Here is a 17,719-nt window from a genome sequence, read left to right as displayed (position 1 = left end):
GGGTGCAGATGGCGATGCCGTGATACCTGGGGCAGCGCGGGCCTGCCAGAATGACAGAATGGGAGCAAGAAAGAGCAGCAATGCAACAGAATGTGACAAATGAAATTAGGGTTTATCCTAGTCGATAATTTACAGCTAATACAAAGTGACAGAATTTTTCAGTACCCCGTATATTTTACTTCCAGTAATGCTATAGCCAATAAAGGCATATTTCATGCGACATAATAAAATGAAAGCTGTGGGGAAATATAGTCCAACCATTTTTTATTATGTTACAACTTTTAAAATTGATCCCTGAGAGAATACTAATAGCACACAAGTCTTGTTAGAGTAACGTCTAAAGGCATTTTATCTCCAACTTTATAGCGGCTCCATCACCTACTTTCGTTGCATATTAGACACATAAGTTGAAGACAGATAACTCTGTACTGACCAAAATGCACGTGCTTTGCTTTAAAAGATACATTCGGAAAGAAATCTTTCAGTCTGTTTATAAAATTATAAAAATACATATCAATTTCAACTTAAATAAACATTTTAATTTTCTATATTAAAGGGAAGGTTTAAGCAGTCACCTGTGTAATTAAAAATAAAAATCTAGGCACATATTAGAAATTTTCCTCCACATCCAGGCCAAAAACCATAGTTAATATATTTAGAATATATTTTATGACTCTATAATTCAAAATACATTGATAAATACCCTGAAATGACAACTTTTGTCATGATGGTTAGTGAATCTATTGATGTCCTATTGTGACTTAGCCAAATACTCCATATTCTTGAACACACACATACACAACTCTGTAGTGACCTCCTACCAGCATGGGAATGGTATATGGTGAATGAGCAGAGCCATCCCTAAGCAAAGCTACGTGGTGGGCCCTTTTCTTTTCATTCTCCTCTTACCTCCTTTGTTTCTCCTCCTCCTTCTGGGCTTCTGGTGTTCTGAAGCAATGCACGTCTGCAAAAGATAACTTCAGAGTACCGCTTATCAGCCTGGAACATTTGTCCCCACCCACTTCCCCATTATTCAAGTATTCACTGAGCAGTAGAGTCTCAGTAATCTTTCCCAGGGCTTCTGTAACCATATCCAAATGAAACCCTAAAGTTGGAATGCCCACAGTCGGGGATTGTCTGATGGAAGACATATTGGAGAGTATAGAATATTTCCTAACACCTACACATATACAATAATGGACAGTAAGGCCCGTAACTGCCTGTGACACTGACAAATGCATATTAATAATATTAATAGGAGATAATCTGTGCTTTTAACAGACTTTCCTAAGTGCCTGCTTTGTAAATACCAAAGAAGACCCAAGACATACGCTTCAGTAGCAATAATCACCAGTGTCTTTCGTTGGCTTTAGATGGGAACAGTTACAAACCATGGCATCAGTGAAGGGAACAAAATCATGACACCCACTGCGTTTCTGAAAATTTGGGGAGTCTTGCCTATCCAAGATAACACTTGGCAGCTGAAAATCACACACACACACACCATTTATTTATTCTGCATACAGTGGTAGTTATTTTTATATAACAGCGAGACTAAATTATACTTGTTATCCATAGTTGTATCATAATTCAAGCTAATCTTAAATATAGATGAACCCATGCTCTAAAATGAACATTCATAATTACTAAAAGTAATATAGCAGTAATATTCTAGATATTTCAACAGACATTATGCTTTTAGGTTTGCTATTTGAGTTCATTCAATTAAAAAAAAAATTACTGTTCTATTTTTTAGGAGCCTCATTGTGAAATGTTAGAAACATTGATCAAAAACCTTAACTAGAAAAGGAGACTAGTTTCAATGTGCATTCCTTAGTTATTCTAATCTACCAATTATGAGAGCTGTTATAGAAAGCACTCTTAACTCTGAAGGCTCACACAGAAATTATGCCTCAGGTAGTTGCTCTATTACAATATGAATGGATCATTCATTTTGGAAAACATCCACATCTGGGCCCAGAGTCATCATAGAAAACTCATGCTTGACAGTGAAGACCTTCTTGGTCCGTATTAACAGGCTTCTCTTTATTTGGATCATGACATTCCCTTCCAAATATATTTTTAATATGCCATTTGATAGGAGCTAGTTGGAGATTAGCAAGGTTATAAGGTATTTAACTGGATTCTTACCTTTCTGTAGCTCTATTTCACACATGACAATGAGTAAGCTTAGGCTCATAGGAAACCATTTTATTCATTTTTTAAGCTCTAAAACCTCACCCGGAGTTGTCTCACGGTGGCAGTATTTATTGGCATAGCATCATCACTTTACTCCATTTGTCAATTTTGGTCTTTGAATTAGTTGAAAGGAACCAAAATACTAGCCTTTTACTTTTAAAGATGAAGAAAGTGAGACTCAGAACAACTACGTGGATTTCCCACATTCTCAGTAGCTATAGAAGAATCCAGTTTTCTTGACTTTGCCATCAAGACCAAAGGTAAACAGAACACTTGCCAACCTGGGTTCCTTTGCTAGGGCAAGACTCCTCTCCACAATATCAGCCTCATACATTCTTCACAAGAACTCAAATCCCACCTCTTTTCCTAGGCTTCCCCAGCTACTTTAGGCATCATGATTTTCTACTCCCCCAGACTCCTGTAACAAGTGATATTTGTATGATTCAACTTGACATATGAATGCTCTTAATGATTGCCTGTGTGTGTGTGTGTGTGTGTGTGTGTGTGTGTGTGTGTGTGTGTACAGTAGTCTCCCTTTATCCAAAGGGGATACTTTCTAAGACCCACAATGGATGCCTGAAACCATGGGTGGTACTGAACCCTATTTATACTATGTTTTTTCCCTATACATACATATCTTGATAAAGTTTAATTTATAAATTAGGCACAGTAAGAGAATATCCGAATTGCCAGCATCACTACTCTTGCGCTTTAGGCCATTATTAAGTAAAATAAGGATTACTTGAACACAAGCACTGTGATACCGAGACAGTCAATCTGATAACCAAGACAGCTACTAAGTTACTAACAGGTGGGTAGTGTATACTGCAGGGATACACTGGACAAAGGGATGATTCACGTCCAGGGCAGGAGGGAGCAGGATGGCACCAGATTTCATCACGCTACTCAGAAAGGCACACAGTTTAAACTTACGAATTGTTTGTTTCTGGAATTTTCCGTGTAGTATTTTCGGACCACAGTTGACCACAGATAACTGAAACCGTGGAACACGAAACCGTGGATGAGGGGGAACTGCTGTATTCACTACGCAACTAAATAATAAGTTCTTACAGTCAAAGACTCAACTTTATTTATTAATATCTTCAACTATAATCAGAGTACACATGGTAAAATGACGGATGCATTTATGCATGAATGAAATCAACCATGAATTCTTTTCATTCATCATGACCCTCTCTGCTTTCTTACCTTGCTTGTTGGTGGAAGCAAAGAGGATGCCTCCTTAGTGTTCCTGACCAATGGCAGAGATAATGACATTCCTCCATTTCTCAGATCTTTATTGTTTGCCTACATGTGCTGGACATTCTGATAGGGTTTAAGGATATCATAGTGAACAAAATAGACAGGGCTTATTTTCTGCAGCTCTGGAGGGTGAGACACTGATTGACTGAGCGAGGAAAAGGACAATATATATATCAAGGCAAGGATATGTTGTTTTTATTTCGTGGTACATAATTTGACATTTATTTTTTTAAAGCAAGCAACTGGGACTTCTTTAGTGGTAAAGATTATAAGAAGATGTAAAAACAAAAGCAAGGAATGGGGTGTATTATTCATGCCTGAGTCGCACAGGCTTGAGCCCCTTCTCTGGGTTAGGCATTTTTCGTGTGCTATACAATCCTCAGAACAACCCTAGGAAGTAGGAGTTATGACCCCATTTTACAGAAAAATGAACTGAGGCTTAGAGAAAATAAACAATGACCCAAAGCAACACAGTTAAAAAAATGACCAAATTATAACAGAACACACAACATGAGTTTGTCATCTTGACAGCCTTTTAAATTGTACTAAACTGTTTCATATTATCTCTATTTCACCTGCCCCTATGTCAGAGATTTTTTAAAGATGATGTGTCTTTGAGGGTGTCATGAACATTTCTTATGCAAGTATTCACTGGCATCTCAGTATACAGATCTAGTAAGACCTAAGGCCTAAGAGTCCCCCATAATGGGACAGGAGAGGAGAAAACTGCCACCCCTCTTTTATGAGGACAGGCTGAGCACTTTGAGGGAACAATCCATGTAATCTTTTACCCTCTGGGCTCCACATTGCCTTGACCATAACGTGTGTTCCATGAATAGAGATTGAGTAAGTGTCTGAATAAATTAATGACGAAAATTATCTCTTAGTTGCCAGCTTATGTTTTGTGCTACCAAATGTGACCAGGTAATGCTGGCCTATAAATTACAAATTCAGGAATAGAGGAAGTCAGGTTGTGCTCTGCAAGGTTTTTTTCATCTTTCTAAATTACTGCTCTTTTTATAAGCTATAGAGAAGCTAAGGAAAATTCCGTTATGCTTCAAGAATGCGGGGTGGGCATTTTCACTTCTGCACTGCTAATGCCTATTTGGACTCAAGATGACTTGACCCACTGGTTGTATAAAAATATCTATTTCTCTGAATTCCCTTACAAGCCTTGGAGTATGGCTTCCTCTCTAAATAACATATTTAACTCAGAAAAGTGCAAGGCAATGGAAGACAGGAAACCACAAATTTTAACAGTGTGAACATTTTGTAAAAAGTTACAGGGAGTTTGATAGAATAACAATGATATCAAAAATATGAATTTTTTATTTGATCCCCAGCAAGAGAATGGAAATTCAGTACATTAGTATAAGGACTGAAGAAAATAAATGCAATGAAACTGACAGATATAGTATAGGAAAAGCATTTAAGAAATGCTTTGAACAAAAATGTAAGTAGTAGATTCTTTTAGTGCTACTGCCTTCCATAAAACACACGTATTAGATATGTTAATACATAGCCCTTTGAAAGTCTCTTTGAAAATCAGTTATGCTGCCATACATGTCCTTGACCTACTAAGAATATATGTGCTGATAAAATTAAGTCCAAGATGGTGCAAGGTCTCAGGCTGAAATATTTAACTTTCCACACTTTGGTAAAAATTTTTAATACTCTGATGAGTGATAGCACACTGAATTTTTTCTTTGTAATGGAGATTTTGGTAACATGGGGGCCACAGAGTTAACACAAATCCTCCTCTCCAATAAAGACAGCCACCAAAGGTCCTGATTACAAGAGGGGTCGTAGCTCACTCTACTATCTATCCTCTCAAACCTTCATTGGTGTCACCTATATCATGTCAGACTGGCATAACTCCTTGTGAGTGGGCACAGTGCCAACATGACAGATGGCTCTGAGCTGGGTGTGCCAAGGGACCAGGATGTGCATCAAGTTCTACTATTAGAAGCGGAGTTTCTATCCAGGAGTGTTGTTCATATAAATATTTTTGCACATTTATAGTTTTTGTTTTTAAAATTAATGCCCCAAACTATGTTACACACACATACATACACATACAATTGCTTTAGAATTTAAAAAATTAAATGCTTAACCAGATTTTGAATAGAAACAAATCCAGACTTCATAGTATAGTGCTGATGACACATGATGGAATATTTAACCTGAGGTCAGTGTTTCCTATCTAGCTACACTGATAAAATTTAGAAAATACTTATGAATAGTATGTGTCATATTCATTTATTTATTGAACCAAATTTTTTGAAATACCTGTTTAAATTTCTCTAAGTAAATGTATATGAAATATACATATCAAAGAAAATATCTACTAGAGCAAAAACTTAAAATATCACATCAGTCACAATGACTTTATTTCTCCTTTTTCATAGCTTCACTTGCTCTATCCAGCTTAAAAAACTCAATCTGTGATCTAAAAAGCAAAGCAAAACAAAACAAAATCCCAACAATATAGGATTCTGTGGAAGTACAAATATATGTAAATCCCAAGAGTTTTGGTGTTTGCAGCGAATACCTATTTTCTGGATTCCTAGCATACAGAGTATTAGCAAATGCAAATTTATTCCAAAAATGCAGCAGACAATAGAGGTCTGAAAGCTAAACAGGGCCAGTCTTCCTTGGGAATAACAGTCTGAAATCAGTGATATAAATCACTCCCCAAAAGGCAACCGGGGCCAACAACAGAGTGGCAAACAAAATGTGCTTTCTAGGGCCAATGCCTTCTAGGACAATACTTCAAGCAGGTGATATTTTACAATCTGCCCTAGTTGAAGCTTCCAGGGAAGTCTCTGCCATTCCAGGTAAATAATTATGAGAAGAGAGCAAACATTTTTGAAGCACCTATTCCCTGCTCATCCCTGTACCGTGTCCTTCATATAAAGTGATCTTATATAATAATCGCCTGAGAGTAGGCAGGATAATCCCCATTTTCCAGATGGGGAAATTGTGTTTTAGAGGGTTAAGTTAATTGCCCAAGGTCACACAGATGCTAAATATTCAGAGCTGACTTCCCCACCCAGATTTTTCTGATTTAAAAAATGTCGGTTCTTTGCTCTAAACATGATCATCTTTGATGACCTAGCAAATAGAGCCAAACCAATAAGCAAACTTGGTGATTCATTATGGGTTTAGGGGTTGTTCTTCTTATCTAAAAGAAGGGGGTCACAAACATCATCATCCTAAGAGCAAGTGCAGACAACCTGCCCAGCAGCCAGTTAGCACTGAAGAGAAGCTTCTATTTCATGCAGAAGCCATATTGAACAGGAACTGAATGGTAAGCTAATTACCTTCAGGGTCTGAAAATGGGAGGATGCAACTACTTGAGTAGGATATTTTATTGACCAAAGTTTTAGCCTGTTGTCTTCTTTTGAGTCCTTTTAAGATTAATTGGTGAGTATCCAGGACTCCCTTTGATCTTCTGAAACTGTAAGTATGAGATACAGGGAACAGACAGAAGTACAATTCTTTGCTCTCTGCTATAGGAGCCAAACTTTAAAATTGCAGGGTTTTGGTGATAAAGCTAGACCACATTTAAAATTATTTATCTTGAGGAAAGTATGGATTTTGTGAAAATATTTGAAGACTTAGGAAATACTATATATTTTTTTCACTAGAAATATGAATATAGCTGTAATATATATATTCACTAGAAAATAATCAAAATCAAATTATAATAAGAATTAATTTTCACAAACAATGTTATGCTAAATCTACTCAGGATTTTCACAATTTTCTAATATTACAATTAGAAGGTTAATAGATATTCCTTTTCTATTACCCTTAATTGTTACTTTTTTCAATAATTCACTGAACCAATAATTTTTTTTTAATTCACTGTTTTCTTTTTGGAAAAAAAAAAAAACTCATGATCTTCCATGGATTTAAAGAATGTTGTAATAAGTTAGATTGTGCTCAAGAACATGAAAGGGGGTAACTGTTTCATCCTTACACCCTTGACTCTTATTTCTCTTGCAAAATGAAATGTGTTTTTTTATGATTTTTTTTTCTTTTAGTTTCATGGTACACTGCTATACTTGATGCGATTTCAGGGTAATTTTATACAATTCTGTAAATGACTTAAGTGATGTAATGCACTGAGATACACTGAAAGGTGTTTTAAAATCTGTCATTTCCATTTAGAAGAAAACACGCTGAAGGTTCAATAAGCGTTTGAAGAGAAGTCAAATGTATGCAGGGAAGTTTGATTTACCTGTCTCCACCTCTCTCCCTTTCCTTCTGGCTAACATGGGCTCTAGCTTTCAGAATTCATAAAGACCTTTGATTTTGAACAGTTGGTGCTAAGTTCTGTGCTTCACTTAAAAGCACAATTCTGACCGATTTCAGGAGCAACTAGGTGGTCAGTATACAACGTGTCACTTATGTCCCTTCTGAACACAGTTTATGCGATGGTTATAGGCTTTGTTTTATTTTATTTTATTTTAACATGAAGCATCCTTTCTAGGTCCCTGAATCATTGAATATGGACTTTGCTATAAAAATCACAATACCTGTTATTTTGGGGTCTATATTTCTTAGTACTTTTGTAGTTAACCAGTAGTACTTTCAAATTTACTAAAATAGCACCAATGCTAAGTTTAACCTAGTACATAAAGCAGGTTGTTTAGAATTCATATATCTTTTCTTTTTTTTTTTTTCAAATCATTCGAGCCACTGTCAGTTTGCCCTTAATAAAGCTAATCTTCAGTTCTGCATTTAGCTACAGTATACCAGTACGATTCACGTTTTAATTCACCGTAAGATTCTAACTTTTCATATTATTTCATTCTGGAGTTCCAGTTGCTTTACTTAATAGATTGTCCTTTGATCTCATGGAGACAATTGCATTTTACTTTTCTAATGAAGCTTGTGTTATTATAGCCAAGTAAATGTCGCACCAAATGGTAGAAGAAATCCCAAAGGGAAGCATGCTTTTCTCCACAGAGGTTGGAAAAAGCAGCATAATTCATTTTTGAGAGTTAGCAAGCAGTTTGGCCCTAAATGCCTACTTCATACCATTATTTTATTTTGCATTCTGAGATATTTTGTAATGGTAGATGTATGTTCAAGGTTCTCTGAGTTATTTCTAACAACTAACCAGCTAAATAAGTTCACGTGGCCTTTATTCAGCAGGCAGAATTTACAATAGGAGCAAAAAGCATGCAGAATGGCTTCTTGTTTTCTGATGTTTTGGGCACACATTTTGGTCCTCTTATTTATGCTTTCGTAATTTGTCACCAGCATTTCTGGAAGTTAATTTTCAAGGGGCCTCATTGCAATTTATTTAACAATGAGTGAAAACGTCACCAAAATCTCAGTAGTTGAACTGAATGTGAAAGAAGTCAGTGGTTTAAAATTATATTCTATTCTGTGTGTTGTATTTATCTTTAAGGCATTTATCGCCACAGTTTTATCTAGTTTGAGTACAAGAAGGGATTAAAGATGAAGTGTAGAACATGGAGGGGGAAAGAGGAAGTCTAATCCATAGATAGAAACTTGGAAGGTTTGATCTGTAGTCATAACCAGCATTGATTTATGAACAGTCCCGTTTTTTGTTAACCATTAATGTCAGAGCTTTATAACCTCTCACTCATCTGTGTTCCCTCCCCAAATTTTACTTGTACATACAATTGAATGTTATCTGTTGAGATCAGCTTGAGTCCTCACAATCAAAAGTGATAGCCAGGATGACGCTTTACTGCTAGGATGTCATGAATAAATAGCTTGAGTCCCCTCCTGTAGGCAATGGAGAGCCATTCAAAGATTTTAACTGAAGGTGGGAACAGGATCAAGTTTGTGCATTAGCCATGCATTCATGCAAAAGTGTGGAGGACAGATTGGAAAGGCATAAGACAGGAGGTAGGGAGATTAACCATTGTGAGATAAATTTGATGGGGTCTGAACTGGGTGAGCGTCACTGGAGGAGGAAAAGAGGGGAGAGATTTGAAAGATACCTTGGATACAGAATTGGCAGGATTTAATGATTGACTGGCTATGAAGCGTGAGGACAATGAGAAATCTAGTGATTCCAGGATTTTGAGAAGATAATCAGACTCACTCAGGAAAATCCATTTCTCAGGCCTATAAATCTGATTGGAAGATGAACACTAGGCCTTTATAGATTGTCAATATTGTCAGTCATCTTCTCAGACCAAATTCCTGGCTCATTGTTAAATGTGTGGCTGAAATCAGCCATTGTACCGAGAGCTCAGATACTGGCCTAAAGAGCTTAGAAATAATGGATTTTCTTGATGGGTGATAGTTTAGGAAATAAGCAATTATGAAATGATCAATAGTAAAAATACTAATAAAAGTAATTCATATCAGAGAAGCCTATTCCACCGCAAATGAAACTTGGCCTCTGTTGTTGTGACAGAGCAGCTATTTACAGGGATTTGAATATACAGACACGGATACAATGATCATAAGCTTAATGCATATCTGTGGTTTTAAAGCTGTGGGGATGGGAGGGGGGCAATCTGGAAAACAAACTGGTGTAAAGATTTCAAGAGATGTACAATGTACTTCTCCTTCTGTTTACAAAGCATGATTTGATTTTACATACCGTCCTGTATAGTGACTTTAAAATTATTAAATAAGAAAAAATAAATAAAATAAAAAAATAAAATTATTAAATGAGAACCATAGCCAGCAATGCATGCAAAATATTCATTCATTGTTGTAAACTACAAAAATTTTGCTTTTATGCAAAGAGAATGCCATTGTAGAATTTTAAAAGGCATAGAAATAAAAGGCTCAGGATTGGAGTGATTTAAACAAACTCACTAGAATATAGTAGATGATTAAAATACAATCTATAATTACATTACACTGGTATCAGGTAAGGATAAAAGCCTATAAATACACTGGGGTCAGGGTAAGCATAAAAAAATGAAACAGTTATTTGAATAATCTGAGATCAAGTTGCAGTAATTAAAAATGAATGTATTATTAAAATGAAGGAATTAGGTTACAACACTCCTTATATGAAAATATTATTGTGACAGACTGAAATAATTTGGAAATGATTTTGATTAAAAAATGGGTAAAGGAGTGTAATAACTTTCACTGGGGAAAAATAGACAATCAGGGAATATCAAAAAAATTTTTGGCTGACAGATGAGAGACTAAGAGAGGCTAGCTGTTCAAATGCTTTTTGATATCTTAAACTTCCAACAGTTAAGCTTCTATTGCTATTTTATTAAAAGATTTAATTTCTCAAATCATTCAAAGGTTCCAATTTCTTTCCAAAATTTTTCCAAAATCCCTTTCTCTTTGCTTTTATAAAAGCAATATTTTTATAGTTTACAGCAATGAAAGTATTTTGCATGCATTGCTGGCTACGGTTCTTATTTAGCAATTTTAAAGTCATTATATAGGATGGTATATAAAATTAAATTGTATTCTGAAAACAGAAGTTCTCTCCTCTCTCTCTCTCTCTCTCTCTCTCTCTCTCTCTCTCTCATATATATATATATATATATATATACACACACACACACACACACACACACATATATTCACATTTATGTTTATATTTATGTAAATAGTTTTTTCCTGCAAAAATGTACACAGGCCTGGGGAGAGGGGAGGGCTGTTTTTGATTACTTTAACATTTCTTATAGGATGTTATTTTGAGAGAAGTATGAACATTTTGATTTACCTTAGCGTAAGCATCACCAGTTAAATATGCAATTGCTTATATCATTTATTGAGGAAAAACTTACCTTAATGAGGGAACATACACACACATCCGTGTCCTCCTTCTGCTTAAGGGTGACATTTCATTTGCATTGTATTCGAGGATTTGTACATTCATCTTCCATTATTATTTGCAGACACTGCACAGTTAAATCCATGTGTATTATCCAAAAAATAAAATCATCTCCTAGATCTAACAACATCAATACCACCACGTCCTGGGAAAGTAGGAACATCTATTTAAAGCAGAATGGATTTTTCACAATTTATGAAGAGATGCTCCTCAAAAGAAGGTGGCATAATGTTTTTCTTAGATATTTTTACGATTACATGGGGAAGTTTAGTTACTAAAGCGAGAGAACGTATTTTAATAACATTTTACATAAATTACTCCCCCAAATTTCATACAATTAACTAATTTTTAAATCTAGTGGAACAAAAAGATGCTATGAATACCTGTTAATCCCTTTATACCTTATTAGTGTATAGACAGGACTCCTGTTACTTCTCCACTGTTTTAAACCCGGAAATGTATAAATATTTCTAGAACCACAGAAGCATCTCTTTATTAATTCACTAAGGTAATTCACTACCTCTTTCCCTCCCTTACGATATCGTTAGTCATTTACAAGATGTAGAATTTGAAAGAGTGATGTTATATCCACACTGCACTTTTGAATTACACCCCCATCATCAAGGCTCCCTCCCAAAGGGATAAGGATCTTTTGTTGAAACTGACAGTTATGAGAGTTCTTCTGTGTTTGTTAAACTGATGACTTGTGTTCTCTTTAACTAGTTGAAGGGCTACACAACAAAGAGCTTTGCAGCGAGACGGCTTCGGTTCTAGTCCCATAATTTAGAATCTCTATAAATGTGAATTATTCAACTCTTTAAACCTTTATCTCAATGAATATAATGATACCACTAACCTCAGTAAGTTATCTGGAGAAAAAAATGATGTCATAGTAAGGGTTTAACAACTACTAACGCATCAAGTTATGAGCTACATGTTAATCCTACAGCAGTTCTATACTGGAAGACAGGTTACTCTCATGTGAAAGACAAAACACACACACTCACTGGCAGTGTGACCTTTGACACGCCACCTAACTCCTTGGAGCTCTATTCTCTTCATCTCTAACAGGAGGTCTAGAAGCCCTCCATGTTTCCTACCAGTCATAAATATTTACAATCTTATGAGCGACATTCAATGGAGTAGGATCAATACATGCTAGAGACGCGTCTTATCTAATATCTTTTATTTGGGAAGATGAGGGGGAAAAAGCCCAGGTTTCTTTCTCCAAGGATAGTTTGTCATCTATTGGGCTTTTCATGTTTTCAGTGGATTTTTATACTGCTTTACTTTACAGCCTCTGAAAAACGGATTCAGCCACAAAGGAAACATGGTCATTTATGAAGCACATATTACTTTGTGCTGAGCTAGGTTTAGCTAGCTACTCATGCGATTCAAGATAAAAATCGGGATCTATCATGAGTTTATTTCAGCCACCCTTTTCCTTTGATTCACTCTCTGATCCCCGCCAGGTCCCTTCTTGCCTTCACTGACCAATTCCTGGCCTGGGTATAACTTCCCACTACGGGATGCTTCAGAGAGTCAGATAAATGAGTCTCTGATGTATGATAAATAGAAGAATGATAAACTCTTCTCTAGAGTAAGAATTCTGTCTTTTTCTTCTCTCTTTGCCTTCCCTCTCGTCTCCTCTTTCTTTGGGAGGTCAGAGAAGGGGGGGATCCATGTTTCTGACTCTGTTACCATTTTCCTTATGTGAGAACTTTGTTGGTTCTCAAAGACTAAAATCCAAAAATGAGTCTCAGTCTTGAGCTCTTATTTTTATACTGTATCTCCTTTGCCTGTCTTTTCCTCTTATCACTACTTATAAAACATTACCACAGTGTGTCCTTAGCCTGACCCTCCCTCTGTTGAAATCCTTTTAAAGCCTTAATTATATCCTGTCTTGACGTTTTCAGTTGCTTCTTCAGCAATCTTCCACTCCCTAAAATTTTGGCTATACTGAACACTTCAACTAGATCATTCTGTGGGACCCTTTGTGTACAGGAAAATAATGTCATAACTTCAACAATTTATCTCCTTCTTTTACTTTCATTTTTAACAGAGATATAAAGAAAGATAACTCAATCTGCTGTACCTTCCTTACTTGTATTAAGAAAAATTTATTGAAAAAAACGGTTGATTCCCTTTTTTTCTCCCCAAATTCCACCTTCATTTTCCGTTTCCCTTTTTCTTTCTATTTTAATTTTTATCAGGATGTAGGTAGAAGAGGTAGAAGGTTGATCTTTTAACTATCCTTAATCTAGTAAGTTTAGAGCTGAAAGAGTGGTTCATGAAAATATTGGAAAGAATTACATCAGGGATTTGCAGAATTCTAACAGATTTCCTTTAATCATCTTCTAGGTGCCTGTAAGGGTACTTCCCTCCCAAGTGCCCTATAACAGTTTCCTTGCGATATGTAATCGACTTTGCAGGACTGTTCTTTGCAGAGAGATGAGCCATGCAGACGATGCATTGTTGCACCACCCAGAGAGTAGGTCTTCAAACTTACAAATACGTACAAAAAAACAAGAGGAAGAAGAAGGTATTGATCTCAGAGAAGATAGGTGAACACAAACTAGAGCCGTAGGACTTTCTGCTCAAAAATATATGTCCAACTCCTATTAAAATGGCAGCTCAGGTCCAAGGATCTCTCTGTTCTTGTGAGTGAAAATGAGATCACATAGTAAATGTTTAAGAAATGTTAAACAATAAGCCGTAGTTTCAGTTAGGCTTTTCAGTTCATAACTAGACCATAGAGGATACTTTATTACCTAAAGTTAATCTACGTTAACTTTTCCATTCTCCTGAATAATATCTGAATGATATCTTGACTACTACAAACCATTAAACCAAAAAGCCCCATTTAGAAATTCAAGACCAAATGCAATTGTAAAGCAAAAGCAATCAGAAGAACATTAAAAAAAAAAAAAAAAGAAACCCACTCAGATGATAAGGAAGGTGTGACTCAGAGACATAGGTAGCTGCGGTGAATTTAAGTGAATACCACTCAGGTCAGAAAGTCAGTCGTAAAGCAACACCCATCTCCATGCCCTTCATCTCAGAACCCATTTCCAGATCACTCTCGGACTCAGTGCTTTGCTTACTCCCAGCCTCCCTGTAATGAAAACGATCAAGAGTGAAATGTATTTCTTACCTGGGCATCAGTAAACAAAGCAAAATATTTTGATATAACAGTTGTGACGTCATCCAAGTCCATATTTTTCTGATGAACTTCTTGATGAGCGGTACTTTTGAGTGTGATATTCTGCACTTCTCTCTGCACTAAACCGCACCCTGATTTCAGTGCCCGACGTGCGGTGTCATACATGAGGACAGCCTCCATGAACAGGATCCCTCAGCTGCCTCCCCCTTGTTCTCTTTTTTCTTTTACTTGAGACTCATACCTAAAGGTGACCGATGAAATGTGATATAAAACATGAATATCTTTTACCAAATCCTGTCACAACAGGGTCCAACTAAGAAGGATCAGTGAAACACTGAGAATCAAGACTTTTATTCGTAAAGGCACTGATAACCGTACATTTTTCTATAGCCGAATGACACTAGTCTGAGGATATTTGCATCTCTTTGGGGATAAAGACCATGTATTTTATTATTAATCTTACTGAAAACAATTGATACACTCTTGAATATAGCATTGACCCTTTTGTGCAAATTAATGCACAGTAAAATTTATCATTCCAAGCTGTACAATAAAAATGGAACAGAAGGCCATACAGTCTTAGAAAAATCATTTGGCTCTGGTTTTATCATCACACGAGCAAAAATTTGAGATTTTGCAGCTCATTCCCCTAAGATCACCCACTCATCTGCAACAGCCTTGGCAGGAGGCCACCCTGCCTTCCACTGCCCTTCCTAACTCGACTGTCAGGGGCTGACCTTGAAAGATGGATTTTCAAAGCACTGGGCAGAGCCACAACTCCCTTTCTATTTGTAGAGTTACAGTGATGTGTAGCCCCATTTCATCCTTTGAAATTATACTATGTGCTATTATGTTGATAGAGCTCGTTTTTAAGTTCTTCGTTTTATTAATGCTAATATAATTTGTAAGAAATGATCAATGTTCTTCAGTGGTAATAAGATTATATGGGAGCTAGAGATTGTACATATTCTAAAAACACATGTTTTAAGTATTAACAGATCTTACAAGTGATGGTGGGATGCAACATGATGTTTATTATGAAAATACAATAAACCCACTGAGTTTCAAACCCACCCAGTGGATTTCAAACCCACTCTCCACTCAGTTTAATGAGACTTTGCCTAGAAATTCAACAGTTGAAACCTTTAGAGTTTAAGCCTCAGTGTTAAGCAGCTCTACGATTGGGACTCTGATCCAGGTCTTCTACTTAAGAATGACAAGGACTGAGAATATCGTATGACCACGGGTACCTTTGCCATATGCAAGGCCAAATTAAAATCAAGTGAATGAAAGCACTCATTGACAGAATGATAGTAAGAGGTAGGAGAAGGTGAGTGTAGAAGGATTTATGAGGACACTTAGGTAAAGTTCCTTACACTCTTTGTCACTAGAGGGAACGAAATACTGCTTGTTTTTACTGCTAGTAATGGTGAGTGGGAAATAACTAAGACTGAAAGTTTGAAAGTTCAGAGCAAAGTTTTCTCCTAATTGGAGGAAGAGAAGGCAGGCAAGAGGAAAGGAGAAAAAGAAACATAAGGACATCATTTCAGACAGATATTCTACAGGGTTATTTAGTTATTGGGGGTTTTTTGTTTCCCCGGGTTTATTTAGTTTTACACGTATAATCACCTTTACCATTCAGAGTTGTTGTTTTTTTTTTTCTGTCTTTCTTAGCGCAAACACATAATTCCGCATAACATTCAGAGGCAATACATGTGTCTCAGTAATCAGCAACTAGCTATTCAAAGAGTTTTATTATAGGACTTTAAAACATCCATGACGCAGATTATAAACCCGTTCAAAACTAAGTCCCTCACGAACTTCATTTTAGAAAGTGGGGTGCTAATAAAGCACAGTAATGACAGTTGTCTTCTTTTAAGCAGGAAATTCATTTGGTGAGTTTACATTATACTTCAGGAACACATTCTTTTCCTGTTTCGTCGGGGAAGGTTACAACTTTATGCTTTGTTATCTCGACACAGACGCGCGAGTTGAATTCAGTGCCATTTAGATGAGCATCAGACAGCCTATAAATTACCACAAAGTTGTCTATTCAATTAACAGAAATCTTTGGAGATTATAAAGCTTCTTATATCAACTTCACATTTAGGATAAAATAGAATTAAGTAAATAAAGCCTATCTTTTCTCCTGGCGGGGCTCTTAGAATGCACCGAGCGCCATCTGCTGGTTATTAGTTTTTCAAGATTATTTTCTTACCAAAACTCATCAGTGCAAATGAAGACCAGGTACACATACGTCAAAACAGAGATACGTGAAGACAATCAAAGGGTATCCATGCACTATAAATAACCCTCATTTCACATGAAAGCATTCTGTTATAGTCCATCATATAATAATTATTATAAAATTTGCCTTAGCATAGAGATCCAGCAACACTTCAAGTAAGAAATAAGCTGAGTTTCCATATTTTAGAATAGACCGTCATGAAAGTTTTAGACCATTAAGGTTTTCCGTGTTCACATAAATCATGACATGAACATATCCATCTGGTGTGAAAAAATTTAAAACGTTAAAAACAAGCAAATGAAACACCATAATACCACGTCATTCTGTATATTTGGAAGCAGTTAATGAATATAAAAGCTTAATCTTAGTCACCTTTAACATTAAATTATAAGTTAAATTATGTTTCAACGTCTTTGTTAATTTTGTAAGACGTTATAAATCAACATACTTAAACACGTTCACTCTTACTCCGTATCTTATTAATTTAAAAAAAATCTGTGACCAAAGAATCTAAATAGCTTGATAAAAGCCTCAAAGGTAGGATAAGAAGGAAATATAGTACTTCTAGAAAGAATCCTACTTCACACAGTGCTTTTGAAGATTTTTGTGTTAAAACCTATGTCAGATCTTTGTTCTGATACTTGATGTCTCTGAAATTTAAGGAACATAGAAACATGCGCTTTTGCCTGCATTTCAGGTCCTCCATAACCCATGCAGAGAAATAGACCCACTGTTCCCCATTAACTTTGTCTCCAGACCAGGCACAATGAGACCCAGGTGCATGAGTGTCCATTTCCACCGCTCCTATGGAAGCAGTTATTAGTTCTGTTACATCTAACAGTAGGTTGTAAAGAAAGATTATTACCTACAGGAAAGCTCTTAGAAAAATGAAATAAAAATGTAAACATTATTTTAAATTATGTTATAATAAGAAAATCTGACAGAAATTGTTATCCCCAGAATTTGAACCTTAATAACAGGAATTGGTCATTGCACATCATAATATGTAGCCTATCAGTAGATTTATTGAGCTCTTATG

The 17,719-nt window shown here is 36.1% G+C and overlaps 1 protein-coding gene and 1 pseudogene across 2 annotated transcripts in view; one reads left to right on the top strand and one right to left on the bottom strand.

Annotated features, from left to right (window-relative positions):
- Positions 1 to 14,612, bottom strand: part of LOC103075944 (60S ribosomal protein L12 pseudogene) — a 33,436-nt pseudogene extending 18,824 nt beyond the window's left edge.
- Positions 1 to 17,719, top strand: part of ZFPM2 (zinc finger protein, FOG family member 2) — a 474,885-nt gene that overhangs the window by 431,991 nt on the left and 25,175 nt on the right. The window lies entirely within an intron of this gene.

Source organism: Lipotes vexillifer, unplaced genomic scaffold, assembly GCF_000442215.2.
Source record: "Lipotes vexillifer unplaced genomic scaffold, Lipotes_vexillifer_v1.1 scaffold327, whole genome shotgun sequence".
Taxonomy (NCBI): Eukaryota; Metazoa; Chordata; class Mammalia; order Artiodactyla; family Lipotidae; genus Lipotes; species Lipotes vexillifer.
Note: the sequence above shows the minus strand (reverse complement) of the source record. Positions and strands in the feature narration are given on the sequence as shown.